General features: G+C 40.2%; 1 protein-coding gene across 2 annotated transcripts in view; it reads left to right on the top strand.

Annotated features, from left to right (window-relative positions):
* Positions 1 to 19,417, top strand: part of USP26 (ubiquitin specific peptidase 26) — a 69,880-nt gene that overhangs the window by 9,007 nt on the left and 41,456 nt on the right. For both annotated transcript variants that reach the window (XM_054676613.2, XM_016942967.2), the window contains 2 exons: positions 129 to 242; positions 6,587 to 6,651. The gene's annotated coding sequence lies outside the window, so the exon portion shown is untranslated. The remainder of the gene's footprint in view (positions 1 to 128; positions 243 to 6,586; positions 6,652 to 19,417) is intronic.

Here is a 19,417-nt window from a genome sequence, read left to right as displayed (position 1 = left end):
GAATTATGTAGTTTTCACTCTTGGTGCTTTGTAAATTTCCTCTTGGATTGCTTTGGAGTCAGACAGACCTCAGTTTAAGCCTGATTTACCAGTAACTAACTTTCTTTCTTTTTTTTTTCTTGAGACAGGGTCTCACTCTGTTACCCAAGCTGGAGTATAGTGATGCAATCACAGCTCACTGCAGCCTTGACCTCCTGAACTCAAGTGATCCTCCCACCTCAGCCTCCTAACTGGGGCTACAGGTATGTCACTATGCTCAGCTAATTTTTTATTTTTTGTAGAATTCCTGGCTGTTCTCAAACTCCTTGGCTCAAGTGATCCTCCAACTTCAGCCTTCTGAGTAAATGGGGCTACATATGTGTGTCACCACACTCAGCTAATTTTTTATTTTCTGTAGAGTGGGGTCTCACTGTGTTGCCCAGGCTATTCTCAAACTCCTGGGCTCAAGCAGTCCTCCTACCTCAGCCTCCCAAAGTGCTGGGATTACAGGCGTGAGCCACTGCATCTGGCCATCAGTAACTTTCTATCCTTAGTTCCTAACTAACTCTTTGGGCCTCAGTTTTCCTTTTCTGCAAAACAGGAATCCTTCTTTGCTATCAGAATGTTGTAAGAATCAAGTGTCATAATCTTTGTAATGCATCTAGTACACAATAGGCACTCATGAATGAGCTCTCCATTTCCTGAATGCACATATTGGAGGGAGGACATACAGTGCTTGGTTTAGCACCTCTCCCACCTTCCTTTATTTATTTTCTTTCCTTTCTCAGGTATTGCACATTCCTCATAGATTATACTGTCTTCTCTTGGGAAACCACAACCCTGTAATCTGGCTAAGGATCTCAGATTTTTTCTTGCTCTGAGCTGAGTTCTGTTCTGACCAACTAGGACACATTACACTGAGGCTAGCATCATAGTTCAGCATCCAGCAGGACTCTAGCTATCTGGGATGGAAGGTGCCTATTAACTAGCAGTCCTAGAAATTTCTTTCCTCGCCTGTAAAAAGTCACATTTGGGTTGTGATTAGTTCACTGAAGATTAGGTGAAGACACTTGACAACGTAAGAAATGGAGGATTAAATGCTAAATATAAATATGCACTATCCTAAGAGTATCTTTTAACCTTTAGTCTCAGTAGATACCTGTGATTCCTCTACTTTTCTGTTAGCACATATTTTATTCTGGTAGCATCATGTAATCTGAAGTTCACCCAACCAAGGTAAAAAAAAAAAAATCCTCATTTCTTTTTTTTAGAAACTAAAGTGTCTGTTACATAGCACATTGACATTTCAAAGCCTTTTGATTTATCCCTGTAAATGGCTAAATTACTTTAAACCATGGAAGGTGGAAATCATTGTTGTTATTTCCCGTCCAGTAAAAACTGGGGCCAGAGTTATTTAGAAAAAAAAAACAAAAAAAAAACTCTACCTAAAACCACTTAATGGAGCTTTGCCACCAAGTTCCTTCATCAAGTGGTCTGATAGTGACCTTAGCTCGTTTGCTAGATGAAAAAAAGAGTGAATCCTAACTATAACTGTGACACCTTCTCCTTTTGCACACACTTGTTCTACCCACTGCTCTTCACAGTCATCTTGGGTCTCTTCTTTGGTAGTTTCTCTAAGTATTGGCATTTAAAAAGTAAGTCACAAGGTAGAGGAATCCAAAAGGGTTAATCTCTGTTTGGGCAGATAAGCCCAAGAGGTAGAAACCTAGGAAAGGTGAAAGTGACCCTATTCAGAACTTAAAGTGGGACCTAGCTTCTTGATTCCTAAGAGGTCCAGTCCTTTGCCCTTTAACTCAGGGGTTTCCAAACTCCGGGCCGTGGACTGGTACTGGGCGGTGGCCTGTTAGGAACCGGGCCACACAGTGAGAGGTAAGCAGCCGGGCGAGCAAATATTACCACCTGAGCTCCACCTCCTGTCAGCTCAGCAGCGGTATTAGATTTTCATAGGAGCATGAACCCTATTGTAAACTGCACATGCAAGGGATCTAGGTTGCACACTCCTTATGAGAATCTAATGTCTTATGATCCTGAGGTGGATCCAATTTTATCCCGAAACCATCCCTCCACCCCCGGTCTGTGGAAAAATTGTCTTCCACGCAACTGATCCCTGGTACCAACAAGGTTGGGGACTGCTGCTTTAACTCATCTGGGGTCTACTCTGTCAATGGCTACTAATTGAAAGAAAAAATTTTGAGACAGGGTCTTACTCTGTCACCCAGGCTGGAGTGCAGTGGCATGATCATGGTTCACTGCAGTCTTGAACTCCTGGGCTCAAGCAGTCCTCATGCCTCAGCCCCCTGAGTAGCTAGGACTAGAGGCACTACCACCATGCCCAACTGATTTTTTACTTTTTTTGTTGAAATGGGATGTCCCTATGTTGCCCAGGCTCGTCTGGAACTTCTGGCCTCAAGCAATCCTCTCACCTTAGTCTCACAAAGTTCTGGGATTACAAGTGTGAGCCACCATACCTGGCCTTGAAATTTTCACATTCTATAAATTCTTGGTGTGATTTCCTCTCTCCACACTCATGTTTTCATGCTTGTTTATATGGGTACAGGAGAGAGATTAAATTATAGTGGAAATTTTAGGGCAAGGCTATTTGGGTTTATAGATCTTTTATGGAGAAAAACATATTTTTCTTAATACTTCATGAAAACGTGCTATACACACAAAGATTAATTTGCTCAAATTTCATTTTCTTTAAAAGTAACCTCAAATTATAATTTTATGTGTTCACAAGGAAAGTCTAGAGACTACAAAAAGTGGTATGCTTTTTGTTTAACAAGTGACTCTCCAAAAGAAGAGAAAAAACCTGATATGTGGCATTTGTCAATTTCTAAGGTGCAAATAATTCCACCATCACCAATTTCAAGTGTTGTCACACTGAATGCAGATTTTGGAAGAGATGTGCACTTACCACCTCATATGAGCCAGCTCTTACACAACACTGAATAAATTAAAAAATTACTGGCAATCAAACTGCATAGAATTATGACCACTGCTAACATTTTAATGTTCTTCTAACTAATCTTTCTATGAAAAATATCCATATTTGTTCTAGTGAGGAGTCTTTATATTGAATTTTAGTAAGTACAGTAAGTCCTCACTTAATGTCTTCAATAAGTTCCTGTGAACTGCAACTTTTGAAGCAAAATGACTTATGACAAAACCAAATTTACCATTGGCTGATTGATATAAGCAAGAGTTAGGTCTCCATGGCGTATATTTCTGGTCATGAAAACATCACCAAACTTCTAAATAAAGACTGAAAACACTTTTACTATTAAACACTGAAATAAAGGTGAGCTATCTATACCTTTAAGAAAGGTTAACAAAAACAAGATACAATAATTACCCAGCTCTTGGTGAATCAGTGAGTCGTGGTGGTCATTGCGGTGGTGGGTTTATTTGTTTTTATTATTGTTACCTTTTTTTTTTTTTTTTTTTGAGACAGAGTCTCTCTCTGTCACCGACGCTGAAGTGCAGTGGTGTGATCTCGGCTCACTGCAAACTCCGCCTCCCAGATTCAAGCAATTCTCCTGCCTCAGCCTCCCGAGTAGCTAGGATTACAGGCTCCTGCCATGATGCCTGGCTAATTTTTTTGTATTTTTAGTAGAGATGGGGTTTCACCATGTTGGTCAGGTTGGTCTTGAACTCCTGACCTCAAATGATCCGCCCGCCTTGGCCTCCCAAAGTGCTGGGATTACAGGCGTGAGCCACTGCGTCCGGCCTTATTATTATTACTTTTTAAGAGTTGGGGTCTTGCTGTGTCACCCGGGCTGGAGTGCTGTGATGTAAACATGGCTCACTGCAGCCTCAAACTCCTGGGCTCAAGTGATCCTCCCACCTCAGCCTCCAGAGTAGCTGGGACTACCGGTGTGTGCCACCATGCCTGGCTAATTCTTTTTAAAAAATTGTGGAGACAAGGTCTCACCACGTTGCCCAGGCTGGTCTTTAACTCTTGGCATCAAACAACCCTCCCACCTCAGCCTTCCAAAGTGCTAGTTTTACAGGCATGAGCCACCATTCCCAGCCGTGATGGTGGATTTAAATTAAGGAAGAAACATTTGCAAAGTGAAAATTCTAAGAAGTATCTCCTACCACCATGCAGTTCAAAAACAATCACAAATATGGCAAACTCACTGAGCACTTTAGCACAATGTCATTTATTGTTGTGCATTTGTATGATTATCATAGACTTTCTGAATTTTTATTTTACAATATTTTGTATTCATTCATTGAGTCATTTTCTAACCTACTTACTCTGTTTCAAGCAGTCACAGGTGGCTGGATCTTATCCCAGCAGCTCAGGGTGCAAGGCTGGAACCAACCCTGGGCAGGACATTACATCACCAGGTGCACTCACACACACACCCACGCTGACTCACACTGGGACCATTTAGGCATGCCAGTTAACCCCACGTACACATCTTCTGGATGTGGGAGGAAATGAGTACCTGGAGAATACTCATGCAGACTCCACCCAGACAGTAGCCCCAGCCGGGAATTGATTTTTTTTTTTTCCTCATCAATTTTATAAGGAAACAATGTTGTAGAAAATGACCTTATTTGAGGACCTGCAGTAAATCTATGCTTTCTCATTCAGATATCTGACTCTAGTCCATGTTACTAGACTCAAATATTATGCATACAATTGGGAAAGACATAAAAATTCAGTGAATTTATTTTAAAGATTCTAGTTTTCGTTGAATCTAATGTTCTGAAAAGCATTGTACAGTGTAGCATTTAACAAGTTGTATGGTTAATGCAGATGTATCGTCTGTATGACTTCAGTAGCAGCATATATAGGAGTGGTGAAAAGACCTTGTAGGATCCTTGTAGGAACAGTTGCAGTTCTGTTCATTTGGCTTGATGCAGACCAGTTGTAGGACTGCCCATTGATGTAAACACAAGTGAGAGAGGCTTTCTATGTCCTGTTCATATTTCTATTCTTAGTGTGTGGAATTGGTACTAGGAATAAGCTGCCTCCTAGTGAAGGACCTCAGGTTTAAGTGAGGCATCTATTATTCTAAGTGAAGTAACTCAGGAATGGAAAACCAAACATTGTTCTCATTCATAAGTGGGAGCTAAGCTATGAGGATGCAAAAGCATAAGAATGACGCAATGGGCCAGGCGCAGTGGCTCATGCCTGTAATCCCAACACTTTGGGAGGCTGAGGTAGGTGGGTCACCTGAGGTCCTGACCTCAAGTTCAAGACCAGCCTGGCCAACATGGCAAAACCCCGTCTCTGCTAAAAATACAAAAATTAGCCAGGCGTGGTGGTAGTCACCTATAATCCCAGCTACTTGGGAGGCTGAGGCACGAGAATCACTTGGACCTGGGGGGCAGAGGTTGCAGTGAGCCAAGATTGTGCCACTGTATTCCAGCCTGGGCGACAGAGCGAGACTCCGTCTCAAAAGAAAAAGACTGATACAATGGACTTAGGAGACTCAGGAGGAAAGGGTGGGAAGGGGGTGAGGGATAAAAGACTACAAATTGAGTGCAGTGTATACTGCTTAGGAGTTGGGTGCACCCAAATCTCACACATCACCACTAAAGAACTTATTCATGTAACCAAACACCACCCGTTCCCCAATAACCTATGGAAATAAAAAAATTAAAAATAAAGGAGACAAAAGACACTTATACATGTTTGTGTGTAGACACAATTTAAGAAGTTATGGGCCAGGCACGGTGGCTCATGCCTGTAATCCTAGCACTTTGGGAGGCTGAGGCAGGAGAATCGCTTGAACCTGGGAGGCAGAGGTTGCCATGAGCCGAGATCGCACCACTGCACCCCAGCCTGGGCGACAGGGTGAGGTTCCATCTCAAAAAAAAAAAAAAAAGAAATTCTGCCCCAGGCCAGGCCCGGTGGCTTACGCCTGTAATCCCAGCACTTTGGGCAGCCAAGGCAGGAGGATAGCTTCAGCACAGCAGTTTGAGACCGCCTGGGCAATGTGGCTAGACCCCATCTCTACAAAAAATTTTAAAAAATTAGCTGGGGGTGGTGTCACGCCTGTAGTCCCAGCAGCTTGGGAGGCTGAGGTGGGAGGATCACTTGAGCCTGGGAGGTTAAGGCTGCAGTAAGCTGTGATCACACCACTGCCCTCCAGCCTGGGTGACAGAGTGACACTAAATAAATAAATAAACAAACAAACTAAATAAATAAATAAGAAGTTGTGCTCAAGGCCTAGAAGAAGCTGATGAGGGTGCTGTACTGTGGCTGGATCAGGCAGAATCTTCAGGCCATTGGAGTGGAATACTGCATAAGCACTCTGGATAGCCACAAGTACTTCAGGAGAGCCTCATACTGCCAGATTTCTCAAATAGAAGACCTGTGAGCTTTGGCTTGAGCTCTTCTCCCAGAGTCAGGATAGAGGCTCTGCTCTTCTTGCATGGGTCCTTCTGGTGATATAGTGATTGATGACGGGGCAAGGACTTCAGTAGAAGGGACAGGGAAAGATGGGAACTGGAAGCATGGTGGGAAGAGAGCAAGAAGAAGTATTTATAGTACACAAAGGAGTATGTATAAACTGCTGCTTAGAGCAACTTCTTTTTTCCCCTAATTTTGACCTCTTCCCAACAGATTCCCTGTTTCTGCTTTAACCTGGGCTGCTTGCTAAGTGCTTGCCTCTCAGGATCCTTGTGGAGGTAAGGATATATATAAGTCACAGAGGAGAATTATTTTAAAAATATGTATTATTTTGACTCACAAAACAAAATGGATGCAGATGAAGGTTTTCACAGCCTATATGAGTGTTAATTAGAACCAGTTAGAGGCCTTGTCCATCAAAGGTGCTTATTTAATTCAAATATGTACACAGAGAAACTGGGCCTTATCAACTAAATCCATAGCTGGCACCAAGCCATCAGGAAACCCACAACCCAACAAGTCCTCTGTTTCCTTGGATTTTTGATCAAAACGAAGTCACCCTACACGCCTGGTCAGTATAAGCGTAGGTCATTTGGGTATTTAAACCCAGTGGATATTTTGATTCCTCTATTAAGCAGAAAACACTGTCCAGCTACCAATTGTCAGCCTCTCTCATTTTTGGCCATTACGTAAACCTGTCCTCCATTTGCACATGTATGTTAGCTTGGAAATATCAAGAGATCACAGAGGGATGTTTATAAAATTCCATAGAAAAATGCTTTAACTAAACTGAGGTTTATTGGTATTCCAGAGGAGTTGATAATGACTTGTTTCCCATCTGAGTCTGCTCCTCACCTCCTCCCCTCCCCTTGAACTTTTACTGGAGTCTAGGAATCAATTTTATCTAATTTCCAAATGTTTCTTGTCCATGATTTAGCTGGATTCATTATATATATACCCAGAGTAGAAGGTAACTTGGTGCATCTTAATGACATAAATATTGCCCTTACCTTGAAAAGCTTTTTCTCCCTTCTTGCTACCTTATTTTGTCACTTGTTAGTAGAATCAAGGGCTGTAATGATTATTTTATTAAAATGAGGGGTTCTCTCATAGTGCATTGACCCTACTGTCTCATTTCATTTTACTTATCACATGCAGGCATTTTTTGAAACTTTTATTTTTCATGGTGTTCTAATGAGTCAGAAGTGATCCCAAAAATCTTATCTCTTGGTCACTGAGAGTCCAGCTCTGGGACTGACATGCATTTCCTGCAGTTTCTCTGTGCAGGGCTCTTCAGAGGAGAGGTTAGCCAGCTACTCATTGGGTATACAAACCAGTTAGGAGCTAGAGGTTTGTGTTTTGTTTTAATTTCTATCAAACTTCTATGAAATGTGTGGAGTTTAGAGACTCAAATATCTCCAGGAGGTTTACTCACAAAAATAATAGTTCCTTAACCTACCATCATTCCTCCATTTCTTAATCACTTTGTTTATCCAGAAGCTACAACATGTGGTTGTGTGATTGTAGAAAAAACTACTGAAAACCGCTCAGAAAAATATGAGAGCACTAAAAGGATTTAAGATGTGGTTCTCTGATCACTTTTGTTGTCTGTCTGAGGGGAGAAGAGTTACAGGGGAGAAGTGTTACAGAGGTTGGATCCCCAGAAAACGGGGATCAGGAAACATGGAATAACAAATAAAAATGGTTTCTTACCTTCAAGGACCTACAGCCTAGAGGTAGGGAGAGGGCTGTGAACAGTGGCTTTTTGTAGAGCTGCTTTTGAGGATGACAATAAAGCAAACAGGAAGACAAAGGCCTTTGATGTGAAAGGTGATGTGGGCCATGTATGTTCAAGGCACTGTCTCCTGTCTGCTTCTCCCTTCCTACTTCTCTCTCTGCTTCAACATCTCCCCAACTGGACAAGCAACCCAAGGGATATCACAGGTCTGGGACTTTCGTTATGTGGCCCAAGATACAGCCAGCAAATATGGAAGAACATGTATATATACATAGCTAGAGATAAAACTATGGCATTTTGCAGACACTACTCCTCCCTCTGGCTTTCAGCTTTAGAATGTGGGCATTCAAAAGAAATGTCCAGTACTGTTGCCGCTCAGTTTTTTTTAAACTTTCATGTCTCTTCACACCCTGTGCCTTGTAGTTTGCTTCAACTAATAATCATACCTAAAGATGATTTTTAGTTGGACATTAGATGAATCTTTAAATTTTAGTACCCTTGAAGGCAATCTCAGTTTGAGATGTATCAGTTGCTTTAAATACTTCACTTAAATGTGTGTTACATCTGTGGTCCACTTTTTAAACACTTGGGCAAAAAGCTGGTAGCTCCATGCTCCTAATGCTATCATCTTTCTGTCTGTTATTAAAGTGACATAGCCGGGCGTGGTGGCTCATGCCTGTAATCCCAGCACTTTGGGAGGCTGAGGCTTGTGGATCACCTGAGGTCAAGAGTTCAACACCAACCTGACCAACAAGGTGAAACCCCATCTCTACTAAAAATACAAACTTAGCCAGGTGTGGTGGCGCATGCCTGTAATCCCAGCTACTTGGGAGGCTGAGGCTGGAAAATCTCTTGAATCCAGGAGGCGGAGGTTGCAGTGAGTGGAGATCGTGCCACTGCACTCCAGCCTGGATGACAGAGCAAGACTCTGTCTCAAAAAAATAAAAATAAAAATAAAAATAAATAAATAAAAATAAAGTGACAGAAAGACTGAGTGCTCTTTATACATGAGAAAAGGATAGTAAGTAGTGTTAATCATCATCTTTTTATCATCTGGAGACTGAGAACAATTTTTTTATCCCAGAAAAGTATTTTTATTCACCAAAATGCAGGAGATTTGGGCTCCACTGCAGGTGTTTTAACTACGAATTTATTAGTCATAGCTTCTCAGCCTGCAAAATGATAGCTCAAAGTCTTAGGCATATGAGCTTCATGAGTTCACAGAAAACCAGGAGGAGACAGGCCAAATTAGGCAATATAAAAGGAGTAAAGGGGAAGTGTGTGTGAGCTGGGAAGTACTTTGGGGGCAATTTGATCATCCCATTTGTAAGGGTATCACCGTCTGAGAACCTTTCCCTTCTTATAATTAGTTTATATATTTGATTCATTTCTTTCTAAACACCTTTGCCTCAGTGGAAAATGAGTAGTTCGGAATTGGATTGGATTGCCTCTGTTCAGAACAGCAGGGCATCAAAGAATTACAGAGAAATAAAGGTCCTTGGTAAAATGCTCTAAATAAGTGTAAGGAAGAAGCAGATACCAATGCCCATTTTGAGTATATGAGAGAGTACTACCTTCTTGCAAAGTTGGGATATTGGTGATGGGTGCAGCTCCTTTCCATTTTCGCTGTGAATTCTGCAATTCTGAGCTGGTATAGGTTTTGCTGCTATAGGGTTTGCTGGCCCTGCCTTTTTTGTGGATTTCTTTTGGGCCTGTGAAAAACGGTTCTGGGGAGAGGTGGCATCTTAAACTCCTCACTTAATTGGGGAGTTGTGTTACTTAGAACAGACTTCTAAGTAAGTGATGTTGTTCCAACATAATCCTTGACAGTTTTCCTTCAGCTTTTCCCTATTCCATGTCTTTCTGCTGTGCCTTAATCTGCAGTGGTGGTTGCTGCCTGTAATACTTCAGTTCCCTCTTGTAATCCCTCACTGATTTTCAGGAGGGCTTAGCTGAATTTAAAATTTTAACTCCTTACATTTGTCAGTGTCTTTTTCTGATGTTGGGCTAGTTCTGTGTACCAGGTTTCAGTGCCTTCTTTCTTCTGATTCTCCTGGTTTTCTGGTCTAGATCTTTATTTTTTTTAATATGATCTTGTTTGTGAGGCCTAACTATAGTGACACCTCTGAAATGATATGTTTTATGTCTGTTAAAAGCATCCATTCTTCAACTAAATCCTGCTTTCTTTTCATGAACTTCATCATACTATCCACAGTAAACAAAACCAAGCCTCGTTTTTGTCTGTACTTCTTCCATTTGGCTCTTCTTTATCATGTTTTTATCTTTGATGTGCCTTTCCTCTGGACACTAATTCCGTAAATTTTTCTGCCATGTGGCCTTAGGAAACATGTAACTAATATATGTCCACCTACAATAACTGTCACTAGAAAATCATCTAGTAAGTCTTGTTAGTATTTTATACTGATATTTCTGCACTTTCCTTCTCATTCATCTATATTTTTTATCTTAATTTTCAAGAAGTGATTTCCTAATTGCCAGTTTCCCAATTACCGCCACATTTCTTCTGCAGCTCCACCATGTGCTTCTTAATAATTTTGTCTTTCTTGGCTTCTGTAAGAAATGGGAATTGGAGTCACTCCATTCCAATGTTTAAATTCTTGCCTCATTTCAATTGTTAGGTTCTTGGGTACTGGTCATCTTTGTCATCTTTAACAATTTAAACATCCTTTTGTATCTAAATGCACTCTTGAAGAGAATGGAGGCCTGGGTTTATGTCTTTTCTATTTTTATCTGTCCCTTCTGGTCTTCGAGATCTTTTATTCCCCTGTATGTACAGGTCGACTTCTAAGATCTCATACTTGGTATTAAGAAGTCTCTTATTCTGTTTTCTTCTATTTAAAAAAATTCTTCCACTGCTCATGATCTTTGATTTGGCAGATTACTTAACTCCTCTGAACTTTCGTTTCCTTAACTATAAAATGGAGCTAAGATCTGTTCCAGCTTCTTAAAGGGGCTGTTGTGAGAGTAGAAGGAGTTAGGAGTATTGTTAATTCTGGGTCCTCAAAAATGCCACCGGAATAATCTGTTGCTAAGGCAAAATTGAGTTTATCCTGACTGTGGTGAGGAGGAGCACTACCTTGACAGAGTCTTAATAGCATGATGGAGGGGCATGCACAGTCTGGATATTTATGAGATTTTGGAGTGTGATTTAAGGTAGCTCTTTGAATGTAGAAGCTTGATCAGGATTGGGTAAGGATCATGATAGAATAGTTTTGATTGGTGGACACAACTAGGGGAAGCTTTTGAGGCAAGAGCTTTGATTTTAATCCTATCATCTGCTGAATGTCTGTTTGCTGTTCATTTGAATATTTCTTCTGGAATTTTCTGAAATGAACAGTTATTTTCAGGTTCTTTCTTCCTGTGCAAGAATGACCTGGACTAGTAAAGTTATGTTGATGGGTACAGTAGAAGTTTCTGAAATGAACAGTTATTTGCATTTGTTCCTTCCTGTGCAAGAGTTACCTGGACTAGTAAAGTTATGTTGATGGGTATGGTAGAATAATAAAATTATATTACTGAAGACAACCAAAGAGTAGAATCTTGCCCATGCAGACAGTGAGCTGTAAGGAGATAGATGCTTTTAGTTGTCAGCATACAGAAGCACTTTGTACTTCATGAATGGTTGTGGTAGCATTGATAAGGCAAATGATTTTGCTTGTTGTCGATTTTTATGCCTTTCTACCTAAATGCAATTATGTTTTCTGCTTAAACTTAGTCGAAAAGAAAATATTTATTCAGGATGACTAAGCTTCTGAAATGTCATTTAACTAACTTTCTTCAATACCTGGGCTCAGCCTAGCTTGAAAAAGTCAAGTGTATATTAACAACAGCGACTGTACATGATTTTCCTCCACTCCTTCAGAAAGTGACTAATCAAGAGAGAGAATGGAGGGCAAGTTCAGAGGGGTTTTCATTAAGGTTAATCCTTAAAAACAAAATAAAATATTTGGGGGCTGTGTTAGTCTATTTTGGGTTGCTACAAAGGGATACGTGAGACTGGGTAGTTTATAAAGTAAAGAGACTTATTTGCACTCAGAGTTCTGCAGGCAAATAGAGGCATGGCACTAGCATCTGCTTGGCTTCTGGTGAGGCCTCAGGAAGCTTACAATCATAGTGGAAGGCAAAGGGGGAGCAGGCGTGTCACATGGCAAGAGCAGGAGCAAGCAAGGGAGGAAGTGGCTGGCTCTTTTTTTGTTTTGTTTTGTTTGAGACAGAGTCTGACTGCCGTTGCCCAAGATGGAGTGCAGTGGCATGATCACGACTCACTGCAGCCTCAACTTCCTGGGCTCAGGTGATTCTCCCACCTCAGCCTCTTGAGTTGCTGAGACTACAGGCACACACCACCATGCTCGGCTAATTTTTTTGTATTTTTAGTAGAGGCGAGGTTTCATCATGTTGTCCAGCCTGGTCTAGAACTACTGGTCTCAAGCGATCTGCCCGCCTTGGCCTCTCAAAGTATTGGGGTTACAGGCGTAAGCCACCGCACCCAGCCAAGGTTATTTTAAACAACTAGATCTCACATGAACTCAGAGTGAGAACTCATTTATTACTTCAAGGACCAAAACATTCATGAGGGATCCGCCCCCATAATCCAAACATCTTCCACTAGGCCCACCTCCAACATTATCGGTCATATTTCAACATGAGATTTGGAGGGAGCATACATCCAAACTATATTGGGGCAGATATACTCTAACATGCTGAGTGCAACACTAGAAGCAAAACTCATCTGGCCAACCTGAGGCAGCTTTTTGCCTTCTTTGTAGTATATCTGAAAATGAAATCCTGGTGATTCTTTCCTGTCTAGCTTCCATTCTGGTCCTATTGCTGGCTTCACTAGTTAGCTCCAGCTACAAGCTACATAGTATAGATTTTTAAAAAATTCATCATGCTGTATACTGGAGAATGGGTTGCTCAGCTCACAGATTAGGGTAGGTAAAATATAGGAGGATTATATTTAACATTGGGCCAGCAGTTAAAATTTGGTTCTCCCAAGATAAATAGTTACACCAAAGTCAGATAGCTCTAGGCTACACAAACATCAAGTCAATATTATTGATTAGTTCTCTTAATTTAATAGTCAGGTGTGATTTCCTTCTAATTGTTCTGACACTGTTGTAGAAAATAAATGGACACAGGGGAAAGTACATTGTACTTTGGCATATGTTATGGCTTCTTGATAACCTAGAGCTTGTGTATTCATTTGTTAATTTTGAAGAGCTTTTGAGACTTTGTAGTGAAGAAGGAAATTGCTACAGGAGGCTGTCCCCAGTACTTAGTATTGGTTACTCTTCCAAATGGATGTCTGTATTAGCTATATATTGATTTATAAGAAATTACTTCAAAGCTTAGCTTAAAATAATACACATTTATTATTTCCAAGTTTCTGTGGATGTGGAATATATGAGTGTGGCTTATCTGAATGGCTTGTAGCACAGGGTCTCCTAGGAAGCTATGATCCAGTTGTTTGCCAGAGCTGTATTATCTGCAGGGAGCACCTTGAGGAAGATCTGCTTCCAAGATCACTCATGTGGCTATTGGCAGGCCTCAGATCCTTACTGGTTGTTGGCTGGAGACATCAGTTCCTTGCCACCTGGGCTTCTCCATTGGACAGCTCCCAACATGGCAGCTAGTTTCTTTCAGAGTGAGTAATAGCAAGAGAAGTCTGTCAAAATGGAAGCCAGTCTTTTTATAACTCAATCTTGGAAGCAACATCCTGTCCTTTCTACTGTGTTCTCTTTGATAGAAACTAGTCAGTAAGACAAGTCCACCCTCAAGGGGAGGAGATTGCACAAGGGTGTGAATACCAGAACATAAGGACTGTTGGGGGCCATCTTAAAGGCTGCCTTGCATAATTTTTGACCCAGTCCTATAGTTACTTCAAAGGACCAGCAATCAGCAGTACTCTCTTCTGAGTACCCTGAGTATCATAAGATTGCATAAGATTATGCAATCTTATGAACTCAAAGAGTTAGCCTTTATATGAGTCTGTCACCATTGTGGAAGAGGAAATATCATAGCATCATAAATTCATTCTGTTTCTTGCTAGATGAAAGGCATCACGTAGTTTAAAGCTCCGTAGCATCTAGAGCACCAAGAGAAACCCTTTGATGGTTTTCCCTAGAGACTGCATGTTTGAAAATTTCGTATGAACCAAATAAACTACATTATAGTGAATTTGGTTCTTAATCATATGGAAATTTTTGGTACTGGAAGCTATCAGTTTGGGCTTCTGATGACCTGTTAATCCATCAAGTTGATAAATTCCTGCCTTTCTACCTATTTGTACATATTTATCCTAAACTCTCAGACTTTGGTAATTTAAATAATACTGTAACCCTATTTGCATTGCCTCTGATTTCACAAAGGATTTAATAGACTAATGCAACTCTAAAAAGATGGGATAACGTGTGTAAAGGTACTCAAATAGTCTGGATTTCCTATTAAGCTAGAATAGGATTTTCTCTTCTTCTAATTTCCCTTCACCTGTAGCTATAGGGCTGTGGATAAAATAGCTGTATTTAAAACACAACACCTCTGCATCTCAGTTCTGTTTAATGTTGGTGAACTGTCTGACAACCTGTCTGACATATTTTTTTTTCTTATTTTTTACCTCCTCCTATAACTCTGGGACTTCTTTTTGTTCCATTTGCATGCCAAATACTTTCCATCTAAGGGCTTTTACTTGTGCTGTTTTCTCTGCCTGGAATGCTGCTCTTAGCGATTCCTGCCCTAATATCTTACCATCTCCCATTGCAGTGTGGTACTTGACCATCAGAGTACAAATCTGTACCATCATGAAATAGGAGAACTGGAGAGAACTTCAGAGTAATTTTCCTATCTCATTTGGTAGATACAAACATTGAAGAAAATAGATTTGCTCAGGAAATAATGCATGACATACTTGAAATAACTCAGGACAAGGCCAGACATTGCAGAAAATGTGAAAACACGTGGCAAAGAAAGAAATTTTCCCTCAGAACCTCACAGTCTAGTTAGAGAGGCAAAAGTAACTTAAATTCACTCTATCTGTATTATGACTTGAAGGAAAGGATACATTGCAGTTTAGGTCGAGAAATCTTAGAAAATCTTAATGGTGGGGTGCAACTTGTTCTAGCTTTGCAAGGATAGAGCAAGAGTAAGAATCAACAGAGGGGAGGGAGAGAGTACTGGAGAAGAAAAAGGTATGTGGTAAGGGTATAAAAGTGGGAGGACACAATAGGAACTGCCGTCTTTAATGCTGAGTTGCTGATTGCAATCTGCTGCTGCAACCAGACTTACATCTTTCCTAAGCACTAATGTCATTTGATCCTGAGTACAGAGGCTTTATTAGATTATTACATCTGTGACACTATAGCTATTAGTCACACTCAGCCATAGGACTTGACAATATATTGGTGTTCTATTTTTACTTCTGTCCTGGTAATATCCCTGAAGTACTGAAATTATGACCAGAAAATTAATTTCTTTGCATTTGAATGAGAAATAAAAGAACAGTGGAATAATTCTACATTCAGGCTATAAATCTCTAGAGTTGTCAGAAACACTGTGTTAAAAGTTTAGACTGAATTTTGCATTAAGCTTTGCTGCTCCTCTCCAGAGGAACTGATGAGAGAAATACCAGATCATAGCATGTTAATGTAGTTCAAGGCTACTAAACAGATGCATGCACATACATGTACACATGGTTGTAATGTTGATTATTTTGCAAGATCAGGAAAGGAATGGCTGTTTGTTGTGCCACATACAATTTTCTTTCCTGAGTATGCAAATGAGACCAGCTACTTCTTAATCTAAGCTTCTCAGAGTTGTTTTTCTGAGGGATCTGCTTATGTGTGTGCAGTGTGTGTCTGTATGTTTGATTCCTCAACAGAGTATTCAAAGAACTATTCCAGTGCACTCTGGAAGTGAAAAAAGCACAGGGTACATAGAGGTTAAGAAGTTACATACATGTAAAGAAAGGACATCACATCTAATACTGAGAAATGAACACACAGGACCATATATGTTCTCTTTCATATTGAATTCCTGATAAGATGAGCTAGGCCACGTTCAAGGGCTTCCCAGAACTCTTCCCTAATACTTAGTCCACAGTCTGATACTGGCAAAGCCAGAAGGGCTCTTGGGGATCACTTCCCAATGTTTCAGTAAAGAAGTGGCCTTTAGTGGGATAAAGGCCACCCAGATTGTGATTGAGCTGAGACCAAAGTCTTGCCTCCTGCTATATGTTGTTGGTTCCATTCCACTGTGCACCTTCCCTCTCTGGAGAACTCAAAACTCAAACTTCCAGGAAGTTGATAGTTATAAAGGCAGTACATTATCTCTTTTTTTCAGATGGAGGAATGGAACTATAGTGAAATGATTTATCTACAGTCACAAGGCCAGATATGGGACTAGGTCAGGAATCTCGGTGACCATGCTCTGGCCACACCTCTGTTTAATAACTGCATCAATATTTAGGAAGAAATGTCATGCAACTAAGTGGTGAATGTTATTACTTAGACTAACTAATATGTATTGCATGAGACATTTGGTCATTAGAAAGGCTTTGCCATCCTTCTGGAATTCAAAGTCGTATAGGGTTTCTTGAATGCTTATTTCCAGAGCTAGACTGGGGTTAGGGTTGAGGTATTAGGGGTAGAAGGGGAGAGTGGTGTGAGCATGCATAGTTGAAGTTAATAGGGGTTTAGCTGTCCAGCAGCTTCTAAGCATATAATAAACATGCTTTGTAAGAGTGAAATTCATAGGTAGAAAGTAGTAAGCGCTACCTTTGAGGTCTGGACCTGGATCTAAGGCTTTATATCAGCATTCAAGTGTTTCTATAAGGTATAAGTACAAGGGAGTTTCTTAGGCACTTATTTTCTGTGAAGTTGGAGAACTCATTGGGCAAAATAAGAAATAAATAGAACCATTAGATGTCCTTGGAGAAAAGTGGTTTTTTTTTTTTTTTTTTTTTTTTTTTTTGTCCCATGAAACAGCTTTGGACAACCGTCATCTCTAGCTCCATGAACTCAGCAAATAAGCATGGAGTTCTATTATATTAATAGAGTAGATTGAGGACATTTAATAACTCATTATTTTGCTTATATATTGAAATGAGTAATGAGAGTGAAGTACAAAGCCAATGTTAACTCTATGAATGGAGTACTGGTTTTCTACTTAATAAAAGCTACAATTAGTATGAATGTTGTTGTACACTGATTGCCAACTGCCTTGGAGTGCATATCACCCCCGTTTATTGCAATTTCTTTGACATTATTCCATTTGAATTATTTATCCTAGTTTTAAAGGGACTCTACGAAAAAATGCAATAAATGCTTATAATACTTTTTCAGAAAACTGTATTCCAAATCATTTTATAAAGCAGTGTGAAAACAGTAAAACAGTTATGAACCAAGTTGGCTGTCTATTGTTCTGGCTGATTGTCCAATTCAGGCCAGTCTGTGTTCACAGGCTGTCAAGTGCTATGAAAGGGTCTCCTCAAGAGGGTAGGAGGTCAGCCCATGTGACCTATAAGGTTTCTTCCAGCTCTTGAGTATACAATTTGGTGAAAAGCTAAACTGGTGGTAGACAGGATACAAACCATCTGCAAATGTCATTTAAAGTGTTTTGGATTTTTTTTCTTAGAGCTTATAAGGACCAAAATTCTTGCCAAAAGGCACAGCTTATACCTTCCTGTTTATGGTAGCCATTATTCATTTGTTCACATGATTTGAAATAATAGTGTTATGTTCAAATGCACAGTGCTATCACTTTAAAATGTAGTAAATTTTTCTTTACATGCCATTTACAGAATGCTCTGTCATACTTAACCATTGTGTTATTGAAGGGTGAAGGCAGTCAAGGACTTTATAGAGGTCCTATATATGTGAATGTATATATTTGAAATGGCTGAGTAGAGAGTTAAAGGATACGTGATAGCGTGCCTGTTTGTGGGTAATACTTTTCCTCATCTGGTGCATTTTCGTGTGCCGTGCATGCGCATGCATACACACATGCACACAGAACAGGGTTATCATGGCAGGTTATACCATCTGTAAGGCCAAGAGTTCTGTTTGTAGGGCTGCATTTTTATTTGTTCTAAAGTAGTGATTCTTAACATTTTCTTTGATCACAGATCAATTTGTTACTCTGTTGACACTGTATTTTATCTACTTGGAAAAATAGGCCTTTGCACATAGCCATACACTTTTGTAGTTTTCTAGAGATTCAAGGATTACATTGGGTGCCCAATGTATTACCCAGGGTAGGAATTCCTGTTAATCTTACCTAAGAAGTTATTTCTTTATTGGGTAATAAGATATTTGACTGCCTACCATGTACTGTGGCCCCTATGCTGGATGTCTTTACTAAGCAGCCAGGTGACCTTGGGGCCAACCCTTTACCTTCCCAGGTTTCCTATGATGTAAAATTAGAGCGTTCTAATGGATGATCCCTAAAGTCCCTTATAATGTTTTATTTACTCAGTCTTATTCTAGGCAATGAAGGGAATGCACAGTCCAAGCATCCAATAAGGTAGGACAGTGCCCAGAACCAGGCAAACGAAATAAACAAAGAGAAAAATGCTCTCACTAGGTAATCTGAAGACCAAACATTTAGGCAAAAAACTGTGTCACATTGGTACAAGTGTACTGCAGCACCAAGCCTGCTTCTATATATGGCATTTGATATTAGAATAATAATTAATTATGTTGTTAATCCTTTTGGACTATTGCATGGTTGTTTTACTTTATTGTTGGGTTGCTTTTAAAGTTTTTTTTTTTAATTGAATCTTTTTCAACCTAATATTTAATGAGTTGAGTTACTGTTTCTGGACTGTAAGAGGTGGGAGGAGATATATCCTGTGTGAGGAAGCTATGAGTGGTATTTCACACAAATCCTTTCAAATAAATCAGATTTAAAGTGTTTATGTTATTATAGGCTGTACTGAAAACATTTCAAAAGCTCTTAGTAAACTTGTCCCTAGGCTGCTTGTGTCTGCATTTATTCAGCTTTCAGATGTTCATTTGCTCATGTTGGGGGTATGTTTGTTTTAGTTTTTATCCAGTACCATTTATTTATGTATTATTATTATTATTATTTTTGTGATGGAGTTTCACTCGTTTCCCAGGCTGGAGTGCAGTGGTGCAATCTCAGCTCACTGCAACATCCGCCTCCTGGGTTCAAGCAATTCTCCTGCCTTAACCTCTCCAGTAGCTAGGACCACAGGGGCATGCCACCATGCCTGGCTAATTTTTGTATTTTTAATAGAGATGGGGTTTCACCATGTTGGCCAGGCTGGTCCC

The sequence above is a fragment of the Pan troglodytes genome, chromosome X, assembly GCF_028858775.2.
Source record: "Pan troglodytes isolate AG18354 chromosome X, NHGRI_mPanTro3-v2.0_pri, whole genome shotgun sequence".
In the NCBI taxonomy this organism is placed as follows: domain Eukaryota; kingdom Metazoa; phylum Chordata; class Mammalia; order Primates; family Hominidae; genus Pan; species Pan troglodytes.
This window is presented reverse-complemented; position numbering and strand designations above follow the sequence as displayed.